Here is a 13,089-nt window from a genome sequence, read left to right as displayed (position 1 = left end):
CCACACATTTCAGATCTGGCAGCACATTTAGGGAAGTGCCAGTTCCCAGGAGTCCTCTGGGGGAAATAGGAAGTGGGGACTCACTGCAGGGGGAACACAATGGAGCTGTTTTGAAATACCTTCTGTTCCCCAGATCCCTGAGCTGCCCAACAATAACCTGACCCCAGCCAGCTTTTAGAAGCAGCACCCTGTGGTCTTAAAAACTTGCATTTTAAGCAGCCAGGAGAAACCCTTCCCCCTGCCCCACAGAGCCACAAGGTCACATGAACACCCAAAGTTTTAGCTCTCCTCTCTGCCAACAGCAGAAGCAAACTTGCTGGTACCAGGAGAGCCCCACGGCCTTACTTGGGCAACACGTCCGTGAGCTCCTCACTGAGCCAGTATCCATCCCACAGGACCTCTCCTCCTCTCTTACCTTGGGGTGAGCCATGGCTGGTGCAACACCTTTGCTACAAGGTTCCCAGGTAACGTTCACAAGGCCCTTTGAAATAAGGTTTGGGAGATTGCTAGGAGACCATTCACTGGTAGGGGGGAAGATCATCACCAAGGGAGGCAGGAGCAAGAGCTGTGCCATTCCCTGCCCACACACCATATTGTCTTCCTCCAGCAAAGCTACTCCAGAGGCTTTCTCTGATGCCAAACAACACGAGCGAGGAGGGCAAAAAAAGATAAAAAATACAGCCTCGTGAAAATGTCCTGCCTGTTCATTTCCACAAGCACTAGCGAAGATGTTCTCTAAAATCATACACATGTAAAAAGATCTAGAGGTTGCTGGTTAGTTTGTCATACATTTTTATGGGCTTTTCTGAATGGTTTTAGATTTGACATAGTAACTGACTGTTACTAGAAATAAACTGTAAGTCAATTCCATGCTTCCATAATTCACTGCCCAGGGTTGTTCAAAAAGATTTAGTGATACTTGTGATAGACAGCAAGCCTCTTGATGTTTTCATTTTCACTTAGTGCCTGTAATTCCTCAAACTTGCTGACCTCTACAGAACAGGATGGAAAAGGGCTCCAAAACTTCTTTGAAGGCACTCACTCACCAAAACATCTGAAACACTCTCATTTTTGCTTCTTTTCTTTCCAGGGCACAAACAAGAATATGGGAGTAAAGCAATTGCTGTTGTTTTTAAGAAGGTGACTGCTATTATTATCTCCATGATGGATCATAAATGGTTTTAATCATTTATAATGGAAGAAGTTAACCACCCCCCCAAACCAAAAATGTGTGTTTGTGACTCAGAATGTCAGTTCTCCTGACAGCTGCATATTGATATTTCTCTGACAGAGTGCCTTTATTTTGAACTTTACCTTTTCTGTAGACATTTTCCTCCCTTCTCCAAAAGTTAACAGATATATTTTAAAGGCTCCAGGTCTGGATGTGAAGAGGCACAAACAGATGTGTGCCTATGGCATGTGCAACCAGGAATGCTGGTTAGTCGGGGCTGACAAACATTTGAACATTCAAATATTTAAGACACACTCACATTCCTGGTGATTGTGCATGAAACCCACGCAGGGGGCAGTGACATTCCTGCTCGGGAAGCTGATGGCCATGAACTATTTAACTGTAACAGCAGGAAGAGGGAACAAGCAAAACTGCTGTTGTGGCTCCTCTTAATGCAGGGTTCCCGGGACAAAAGCACCTTGATAGTATCAGCACGGATCTGTCATTACGATTTAATTACCAACAACAGGCCACTGACATTTGAAACTGTTTATCAGATTCCGATCCTGAAGGTGGACCGGAGGCCACCTCTCCTTCCCCCAGAGGGTAATTTTTCCCTCGGCAGAAAACACCGTATGGTTAGCGCCGGGCTGGCACCGCACCTGGAAACACAGTCCCTTGTTTTCTTGGCACAAGTGGAGACCTTCCCAGTGGTGCCAAACACCACCGAGGGCTATGGCCTTACCACTGCCATGGAGCAGATGGGAAGCAGCCAGGATCCATGCCTGAGCAGGATTATTTTGGGAATAACCAAAAAACAAAGCATAGCAGCCTGGCTCCCAAGACAGTGCATAGCAGCAACAAGAAATGGAGCCTTCTTGGGGTATTTTTAAACAACCTGATGATTTTAACCAAACTGGATGGAAGCACCTCCAGCAAAACCTGACCCTGAGGTGTTTGCAGTGGGGATCTTTCTAAAAGTTACAGGTATTTCACAACAGAATGAACACGATTCAGCTTTACACCGTGCAGTCCTGTGCAGCCCTCTGCAGCTGGGACTCACATAAATTATATCCCAAAAGTCTTTACAGACCAAAAAAAACCAGAAAAAACCCCAAAACCAACCAACCACCCAACAAAAAACAAACTCCAAAAAATTAAAAAAAAAAGACAAACAACAAAACCAAAAACACCAACCAACCAAAAAATAAGAAACAAAACCCCACCACCACCACCAAACCCAGACACCCCCCCAAAGAAAATTACTTGGAACAAACACAAGAAAGTGAAAAAAAAGAATTATAGGAATTGCATTCATATATTTCAATTCATTTAGGTATCCAGTTATTAAACAAGAACCTGGAAAGATGGTAAGGAAAAAACCTCAAATTTAGGCTTTGCATGAACTTCAGCATCAGACAGATGATTCTCCTCTATTCCTTTTCTTCTGTGCATTAACTATTTAATATTATTTTATTTTTCCTCTTTTAGAAAAAGAGAGAAGGAGATTGCAGGCTTTGCACACCCAGCAGACCCAGCAAAGATCTTTCACAACCTGTCTAGCAAGCCAGCGGCTTGCTAAAAATCAATCAGCTAACAGAAGCCAGCACTGCTGACTCACAGCCATTAGCTTCTATTTGGACATTTTCACATTTTGTCTAAAATTTACTTTTTGTCTAGAAGGTTTACACCAAACACCTCCATCTACTCAGACTTGGATGAACCTTGTGAGTCCCTTCCAACCCAGGATATTCTAGGATTCTCTCACACTCACTTGCAGAGAAACCCAGGAGAAAAGGTCATTTGTGACTCAGAAAAAACGAGGGAAGGAATAAATTGCAAAAAGGTGCACTGGAAGCTAATGTGCCTCTTGCACTTTTAGCTGGAGTGCAGGAAAAGCCCCTACATACACAGACACAAACACAAAGCACATTTTTTATGAATCAGGCCTTTAGTTTTAATTGCTTCTTACTATATAGGACAATTAAGGATGAGTTGGCAGGATGAGGATCTTTCCCAGCTCATTTGAAGCTAGGAGAGGTGGAGTTCGATTTGCTGGAGGCTCCCATTCACATGCTTGGCCAAAAAAATGTGAATATCATTAAGCACCTCTAGTAAAAATCCTCGTTCTATATAGGTAGAAAAGTAAAAGCAGGAGACCCAAAAGCTTCCATTTGACCCCATCTCTCACTTTCGAATAAAATCAATTACAGCATCTCTACTTGTCTGAGCTTTCAAAGATAAATACCAATAAATACAGATCCAGAACAGCACTTAGAGAAAGTCTTAGGTACGCATGTCCTCCGAGAGCTCCCCTCCTTTTATCTATGATTGATCCTCTTCACCTTCAGAGTGCGTCGAGGTCAGAGCTTAGTTAAGAATTCCTTTTAAAACATATTATAGACACTTTTTAATAGATGCTGTGCATTTTGCAATGCAATGGATGATTACAGAATCACAAACCCAAAGCACATTAATTGTGGAAGCAATCAGCCTAAGTAGTGAGTATGTAGAGCTTACAGATGTTGTATGGGTAAGGAAGCATCTTCCAGATTAAGATACCATTTTTTTGTTGTGTTTTGGAGTTTTTTTACAACCACTTTAAGCATTTTCAAACAAACATAATTAGCAATGAGGACTGAAATGGGCTTGCAAAACACTACGCTGGAGTCAGACAGTGCCTTGTGACATTCCTTGTGGCTGGATGTAGGGAAACTCTGCACTCAAAGTAGCAGTGAAGGATTTTACTGCAGGGAACAGGAATGGGTGTTAGATTGCCCTGCTGCAGGTGAGGAGCTCCTTTGGCCCTGGTGCCCACCCCATAAATCCATATTAATGGCAAACCATCAAACCAGATGGCAGCCAAGAGGTTATTAACCCACAGCCAGGCTGGGCCAAGAGTGAGCACAAGCCCCAGCCCACACCATCACTGCCGGGCTTTTTAGCAAAAACCAACACAAGAGGAAAGGTTAAAAAATTGCACATTCAAGCCAAAGTGGAGTTTATCAAGCAAGTGGTCAGCACTGCATTGGCAGGAATAAAGGAGTCTCACCTGCTCTGGGGAAGGGCACTTTAGTCTGAATTTTCCAGAAACTGAGAGTAAAGGATCTTTACAATCCCCTCCAGTCTCCATATCTGTGCATCTAAGAGTCTAAAGAGCTTCCAGCCTGACTTTCCAAAACATCTACAGCTCCCCAGGAAGTCAAGGTAAATAGTGTGGGTGGCACCTCCAAAGTAGGCTCCAGGTCTGATCCAGCCCACTACTCTGCTGCTGCATTCACTTAGGAATGACAAAGAAAATGAAAACTTGATAAAGAAAATGAAAACCTGGCAAAAGTGAACTGTGGAATCCTAAAACCAAAAAAAAAAAAAAGGAAAAAACCTTCCAGCTCATGATAAACATTATAATGAACCCTCTAATTTTCCTAATGAAAGTATTATCTATCAAGATAAAAGTAAAATGATTTATTAGATTTTCAAACATCATAGAAATAAAACAGTAAATCAGTCCAGGCAGTAATTATTCTATCTCAACTTGAAGCCATTAACTCTTTGCCTGCTATAAAGACCTCCTAACTACTCTTTTTAGTTCCATTACTCTATGAAATAGCTTTATATAATCCAATAGTAAACAACAATCACTATTGACTTGAACAGGAGTTGAAATATTTTCTTCAAAATGCGCCTGAATTGATGAGAAGAGGAAGCCCAAGAACCTGTCTGGGAGGGCTAAAATGCTCTTAAAAAAAAAAACCCTCTGAAATTACAAACTTGTGAAACTCTAAGGAGGGCACCTGGTCACTGCCAGCTCTGCTCCTCGTCTCACCCACCTCTATTCCCCTGCACTCATCCTGCTCTGGCAAAAATCAGCCTGCTGTGTTCACTGTAATTTTAAATGCTGCAGTTCTCCATCAGCTTCCCTCTTATTAAAGCACAGAATATACTGCTTGTTGCTACACAAAGTGTCCCCCCACCCCCCTCTCTCTCTCACTAATGGCTCTTTTCATGATCTGCAGCAAGGATCATTTAATCTGTGAAGAATGGAAATTTCAGTGTTTGTGTATCATCAGTTATTACCTTTTATTTCTAAATTGTGTATTTGGAAGAGGAGGAAGGACTTAAAGCCTTTATTTGCTGCGGAGAGCAAATGTTCAAGGATACTGCAGAAAGCAGTTTATCCCGGCATCATTTTAGATGCTGAAACTGGAAGGTGCTCCAAGCCCCTTGGCTGCCATCCCCTTGGCATCTTGGGCAGCCTGTGGCACCCATTGCCAGTTCCCACCCATTGTAACTCCACTGTTTGGGGGCAGAGAGGCATCATATCCACTTTTTGCATTTATTCTGATCACTCTATGCCAACAGCCCTGGAGGCACTTCAAAAGCCAGGCAAGCCCCATTGCTACCCACTTCATGCCACAGAAAACTCCAGCCACACTCTCCTTTGGTGCTCCATGCAACCAAACAAGGCAGTCACAGTGAAGTACAGGTGGATACAAAAGGCATAAATGATAATAAAAAAAAAGTCTGTATGCAGTGACATCTAAAGCTAACCACATGTTAAGCATGGAGATTGTAAAGTCCTCTTGAGTGGCTTAGGAAATTCAAGCACAAACAAGATCTGGGAGGCAGCCTAAGTGCTGCCCTCACAATATTTAAGCCAAGGAATATAAGAAGAGGAATGGGAATATCGAAAACAATTACATGAAAACAACAGTGTTTATTGTCCAAAGAGCTTGCCCACCTGCAAGTCCTGTTTTTGCCGATGTAATCCTGCATTTGTCTGAGCAAACTGGCTGAGAGGGATTAAAGCAGGACTCGCTGTGCTTGTGCCAGGGCTCAAATTCAGCCTGCAAGTTTCAGAGACCCCTGAATTATTATGGGAATTACTCAAGGGAGGAGTAGGAATTCAGCCTAGATGCTCATCCTTTGGTGACTCTAAGTTACATTTAGTATCATTATTTTACATCAAGCTTCTGAAAATTATTTAATTTTTTTCCCTGTTTCATGCCAAGGTCTTAATCTTTCTTGCACTGGCAGTGAGAACGTTTTAAAGAATCATTTCCCGAGACACATTTAATACATTTCCAGTAAATTGTACATAAACCTGTCCAGCTGGCTGGGTCATTTCATCAGTGACACACCCACTGAGTGCAGGATGCCACCTGAGATTTACCTCAATGCTTTCAAAATCAAACCGATGATGGGATAAAGCTTTGCTGATGTGTGAGGGCGATGGGGAATACACTGATAACTGCCCACCAGGGAGTACAAGGATCTTTTTTAGGTTTGTTATGGAAAAGATTACACAGCGGATTAGACAAAGGGGTTTGAAGATCAGCACTGAAATTACACCGACTTTAGGAAGAGCAGCATTAAAAAGGAGGTTGATTATTTAAAACCACTTAAGAAACAGACAGTGAAGTTTATCAAGTGTTTCTGAGCTGTGTCCTGCTCTGCTCTCAGGGACTGCTCCACATGCTTGGGAACGCAAACAGAAGTTTTCACAGGATGAGGGTTCTGAGCAGGATCTGCCATGTCAGGGGCAAAATGCCAACAGTGACTTCCTCACAGTCAGTTCTGCTGAAATTACATCAGTAAAGAATGCTCAAGATGAACATTTTTAATGGCTCCTCTTATGAATATATTTGCTGAATCCAAGCAGGGGGGAAGAAAGAAAAGATCTTTCCATTGTTCACAAGCTATTTCTGATAAAGAGTGCAGAGGAGGCAAAGTGCTGAGGAAAGACATCCTGCTGAAGCCAACCTGAAGTGCACCACAGCAGCCTGATCTTAGAAAGAAGTGACTTGTTTGTGGTACAAACACAATCCTTTCCTGCAGGTGATCTTGTACCTTTACCAGCAATGTCACCAATGGAGCATTAGGAGTGGCACTGGCCATGGGGACCCCACATGTCACAGTAGGAGAACGAGTTTTGGAGCAGCACAGGGGTCCTGCTCAGCGACAATTGTGGTTGTGTGAAATATTAGCACCTGGTGTCACTGCTGAAGTCCTTAATGAGAAGCTGGGTGACTAGTTATGGCCCTGTCCCCTCCCTTTGTCCCCACCACCACTGGCAGCTCCCTGCCCGCCTCGTGCAGTTCTCGGAAGTTGAGCCAGGCTGGCATCCTCGTCGCTGTTCATCACCGCCGTTTAAGTGAATTTAATAAAATTATTTTTCTAAACTGTTTTAGATGCCATATCTATAATCCATAAAATTTATTGTACCTTTATGTAGAATTATACTGGAGTTGAATATATAAATCAATTTATAAGGTCTAATGACATACAAACGCTTAAAAACTAAAGGCGATGTAGTAAATTCAAATTACCATTACAAATGTAAGCTTTGTAGTCAGTGTGTGACCCGCTAAGGATTATATTTAACTCCCCTGAGAGTGGTTTATCATAAAACTTTATACTTTTATTACAGTGAATTATTAACTCCTCCATGATGTGAGTCATTCCATGCTCTGACTATAGCTTTTTTAATGACACTGTAATAGACATCTTGCTAATAGCAGTAGGATTGCTACCTCTGAGTTTAGAAAAAATAGAAAAGACAAAAAAAAAAAAAAGGAATAAAAGAAGTGAAAAGAAAAGATACATACAACAAATACGTGAAAATGCATTTCCCCAGAGAGCAAAAAAATAAGGACCTGTAAGAAGTTCCATCCAAGGCTGAGCTGCATAGAGGTCATGACAAACTTCTGACCACGTGGAGAACCAATGAGCTGAACAGGCTGGTATCTGAAATAACCAAAATGTTTTACCATTAGAAGATAGAAAAATATGAGTTATTATGATTATTTAAATTTTTTTATATGGAGAAGAATTCTTTTTCCTCTTGACGCTCCAGTTTAATCAAGTGACTTTAAGATGTCTTTATACAAATTATTTGACAATCATTCCTCCTTCCAAGGAAGTTTCCATAGACTTTTCCCAATCAACATTTGCACTATCCCCAGTGATCTGCAGTTTAATATCTGTATTTCCAGACCCTCCCTTGGCTGGAATTGGTCCAAAATCCTGGGAGATTTCTGGGCTCAGTGACAGGACAATCCAGACCCATGAAAAGTCCAGGGTTGACTTCATTATCAGAAAAGCAAATCCAAGAGAGGTGTTTCACTTCACCTCTTTCTTTTGCTTTTTATTTCAAATTTCAAAACAGGTCTGCCCAGCCAGGAAATCTCACCTTTCTAGATGAATTTCTCTCTCCAAAAACCAAGCTCTGTTCCAGTTATATTTTCAACAAAATTGACTGGATTTAAGATAAAGCTAGCCCATTTCTGACCAGATTTCCACATTTTGCAAGCACAAAGGATTTTCCATATGTTTGAATATGATTTTAAAATGGCATGCACACATTTTTCCATAAGAGAATTCTACCAAAAAGTGACTAACTACAATCTGAAGCATGCCAAGTCGTGTGGCATTACACAAAAATGAACCTGTGGGTATTTTTAAATGATCCTAACAAAAAGAAAAAAAAAATAGAAAATTCCCAGTTCTTATATCTTCAAAATTTTTAAAATACTTATTACTAAAACAGTCCAAAAAAAAAAAATCAAGGAGACAGTTTCCTATTTCCTCATGACACTCATTAATCCATTTATAGTGCTCCTTTGCTAGCAACATGACCACAGAGCTACTGAAAAACAGCAGGAAAATTAAAACTGGCAAGGAGAGGTCAAGCCTACCTGTACAGCAAAAAAAACCCCAATGGAGTAGGCTGAAACAGTCATAATGCAGTACAAGTTGTCTGGAAATTCAGGAGCTGCTCAGAGCTGTCTATATGATCATCTTCCATTTAATAAATTTATTTGTAGCTGCTACTTTTAAATAATTGCATTTTCTCTCTTTTGGACAGAGGCAGTGGTTACCACTGTGGTCACTGGATGCACACTTGAGGAACATTAAAAGGACTTTGCGTGAGGTTTTTCAACAGTGCAAAACTTCATGGGGAGAATAAACTGTAAAAAATTCGGTCCTGCCACAAAAGTTTGCCTAATTTATCTGTTTTTTCCTAGAAAACAACTTTCATTTTCAGCCTTGCTGTGGCTGCAGTGAGGACTTTCAGGGCAGAAGGCTTGGAGCTACAAACCCTTTGATTTTGATTGGCATTGAGGATGTTTATTTGAGGAAACTATTAGTATTTCAAAACCCACAATGGATTATACCAGAGCAGGAGACAACAACTCTGTCTTGATGAATTCACACCTATCTCTACTTGCATTCTCAGGAAAGACTTGATGTTTACACCTAAGCAAAAGGATCCTATTGCTGCACAGAGCTAGAAGAGATTTACCAAAATTCTGGGCTTTAAAAGAATAGCTTTCTGCTTAGCTCAGGTTCTACAGCAGCAGGAACAGGCTGAGCCCTTCGTAACAGTGGCACATGTCCCTCTCCCTGCTCTGATCTTCCCACCACTAAAAGAGAAATTTGTCTAAGCCTGGTAACAATTAAAAAAACAAACAAACCGACCAACCCTCTCCTCAGTGCCACTCCAGCAGGAGTTTCTGGGCCAGGACTGAAATAAAGGAAAATAATGCCACGTGCAGACTCAGCCTGTGGAAAAGCAAAAAGTCTGCTGCTGTGACACCATGAAACAGTCTCTTTACACAGGTTTTATGGGGCAGTTTAGTGCTGTGCTCCTGTTTGGGTTTTTTGTGTCCCCAGTCTTTCTTTGTCAGCGTTTATTTATTTAACCATAAAGTCTCCATTGAGGCTATGGTTTGTTTACAAGTGGTTTCCAGCCCAGAAAGCAATTAAATATTACATTTACTATAGCTGAGTAATGCTGTAAGGGTCAACTACAGTGACAGCAGAGCAAAGCCGGGTGGCCACTGTGGATGTCGCCACTGTGTGTGCCCACCTTTTCAGAGAGGCATGGCCAGGACAGGGCACAGAAAAATGCCCATTTCCTGGAGACAGCCCTGCTGAGGGCAGGTCCTGTTTGCTCATCATAAAACCTGGTCATTAACCCAGTTCATCAGTAAGTACACTGACCCCTGGTCCAGTCCCGAGCACCTCACCAGACAAACCTGTTTGCCTTCAAGGTGAAGGAGAAACACACACACAGAAGAGATTTTTTTTTTTTTTTTTAATGGCACTGCACATTACTGAGCAAATTGCCAAATTTATGCTTTACCAGACATGGACACAGCAACTTAATCAAGGTCCAGAATTTCCTAAGCTCTAACTCTGAGCTCTTACTTTGGTGAATTTTAATTCTCAGCTCTAATGTTGCTCCTCAGTAACTGCTAGTTTTCTTTGTTTTTATTTTTGACATCTAAACGTCCTTGTTTCTGAGATGGAGATGGAAATGAATGAAAAAAACTGAGAGGTGCAGTGAATTATTTCACATTCAAATAAAAGAGGTGCTGTACTTCAGAAAGTTATAAGCACCTGCAAACAGGAGTTTATAATGAAAATGCCTTTTCAACCATAACTACAGCATTGTAGTAGTAATGCTATAATACAACAAACTATCCTATTAAATCTAAAGAGATTTAATAAGACGGTGGCTGTATATTAAATAAATGCCAAATTATTACTAAAAAATGTTTTTACTGAGGTTTAACAACTCTGTCTTATACTTGCTGCCTTATTACCCCCACATAAAAAGCATGTACAAGAACATGTATTTAAACCATTGCATAAAGCACACAAAAAAAAAGTTACAAATGGATTATTCAAATCTGGAAGGAACCCAGCCTTTGAAAGGCTTTGGGTTAACAAGAACAAGAACAAAACAACAGCTTAAGTGACAGAAATTTTATGGTGCTACTGTAGCAAAATCCTTGAGAGCGTTTGGGGCTGGGGGATTTTGGTTGGTTTAGTTATTTGGGTTTAGGTTTGTAAATTCAAGTTAAATTGAGGTGGCTCATAGAAGAGATTAACCTTAAGCTCTACTTCTGGCCAACAAGAGATGGAGGAAATGTTGCAGCAGGCAAGCAAAAATGCATTGTTGACAAATGACTCCATTTATAGTCCAGATTTCGGACACCTTGTCCTTAGTCACCAGTGACATCTAATTTGTCCCTAAAAAAACTAGCCCTTACATCTTTGTTACTTTAGGCTTTAGGTTAAGACGTGTGGATGTCCCTCATAAATCTGATCTCCTATAGGGCCTGTCTCCTTCCAGTAGCTCCCCAGTTGAGGGAAAAAACAACAACAAAACCCAAACCCCGCCACTGCCCATTCTTTTCCTTCCTGTTCCAAAGACCTCATCAAGAATTAAGAAATTGTCCTAAATTTAGACATGGTAATCCCACAGTGTTTGTGTGAAATAGGTTAGTCAGACTGAGAACAAAAGGGAGGGAGCAGAAAGCTATAAAAAGCAAATGAAGGAGAGAAAAAAAATATATCTACTGTACTTCACTAGCGAGAATCACTGTGGGTATACACCATACAGGGACATCCGTCAGCACCAATCAATATGTGTGGTGTTAGTCATGGATGATAAATTTGAAAGGGATTATAACTGTAAACAGTGATCAATAGAGACTTGCTGGAGGAGACAGAGAGGAAAAAACAACCTTAAAATGTTACACGGTTAATAAAGTAAGGGGTCAGTCTTAAACAAAACTCCAGTGAGACCCACTTATTTCAGAGCTATTCGTACAAGGAGGGGGGGAAAAAAAGCCCTACCGATTTTCATAAAGCAATTGCTACTAAAAGGGCACATTATTAATTTACAGCATATTTGCTGATCCCTCTGTTTCGAAGTCACATCCTCCATTAATGTTTGGTTGGAGATGTTTTGCTGGATATAAGCTGGCATCCCCCAGACCCCCAGAGAGAAGCTTGCTTTCCTCCTTGCTCTGCCCCCCTCCTTCCCCTCCCCTCTTCCCTACCACTGACTTCACTATGGGCACATGAGTGATCAGAGCATTCACAACGGTGACATTCCCCTCCGCAAACAAATTCATCCAGGGCTTCAAGTAAAAAATGCAGAGAGCCTGTGCTGTTCACCCACAGATGAATGGAACTATCCGTCTTGTCACCAGGGGTCGTAGCAAGAGGTTACTGCGAGTATATACCTTGGCTTCTGTGCTGACGTTTGCAAGCAGCTCCCTTGCAAAAAATAAAATAAAATAAAATAAAAAATCCTGCCATATCAAGCACTTATCCAGTCCCTCTAGAACCCTTCTCAGATCATGTCTTTCCACACCTTTGGAGTCACAGCTCCAGGCTTGACATATATATTTTTTTTCTGCTGACCTTTTAGCGTCCTTTCTGCCACAGCGTGTAAACCATAAGCTGATATATGAAGGCAATTTTTAGTGGTGCCACTTGTATCTGAGTGACTGCACACGCTTTACGTTTCTGGCCTGCCACCCTTCCACCTTTTGAAGATCTCTCTATTTCTTTTAAAGGAACTGCAACAGAGGTGAAAGGAAGTTTAACTGCTTCAAGACTTTGATGGCCCAACAGCACCTGTTTTGGGTTTTCAAGAAGATACGCTGCAGATTGGCTGACCAGTGCTTATGCTCAAACACTAAATCTTTCTTTCCTTGTATATAGACCTGCAGGGGTTGAAGGAGGGGAAAGGAAAGGCTGTGTAAAGCATTTTCCCAAATTTAAGCTGGCAGAGATCAGTGATCACAGCGGGGCAGCTTAGCAAATATGTTACCAATAAGCTCCAAAGATCTGGAGTTGCAGCCACGGGGACTGCGGCTTCCAGGGCATGGGCCTCTGAAGATTTTCATCACAGGAGCAGGGGGATGCCAAATCTTCCTCTGGCAAGATTTGCAGCAGGCAGTTTCATGTAGCAATTTTTTTGTCTCCTGTCTGCCTCGCCCTGTCCCGGTCACAGCACTGGCTGCGAATCGCTCAGGAGGACACAAACGACAAGGTGGTATCAGCCACTCCTTGCAGATTTGCAGCACGCCAGAGTGGTAAAATCCCACACAGCC

The 13,089-nt window shown here is 41.7% G+C and overlaps 1 long non-coding RNA gene across 1 annotated transcript in view; it reads right to left on the bottom strand.

Annotated features, from left to right (window-relative positions):
* The window catches only part of LOC121674763, a 96,314-nt gene extending 88,330 nt beyond the window's left edge, over positions 1-7,984 (bottom strand). Inside the window, exon 1 of the long non-coding RNA XR_006019820.1 lies at positions 7,828-7,984. This is a non-coding gene — a long non-coding RNA (uncharacterized LOC121674763). The remainder of the gene's footprint in view (positions 1-7,827) is intronic.
* Between the last annotated feature and the right edge of the window lie 5,105 nt (positions 7,985-13,089).

The sequence above is a fragment of the Corvus kubaryi genome, unplaced genomic scaffold, assembly GCF_017639235.1.
Source record: "Corvus kubaryi isolate FWS band 111438036 unplaced genomic scaffold, C.kubaryi_AGA036_p1.0 70, whole genome shotgun sequence".
NCBI classification, from domain to species: domain Eukaryota; kingdom Metazoa; phylum Chordata; class Aves; order Passeriformes; family Corvidae; genus Corvus; species Corvus kubaryi.
Note: the sequence above shows the minus strand (reverse complement) of the source record. Positions and strands in the feature narration are given on the sequence as shown.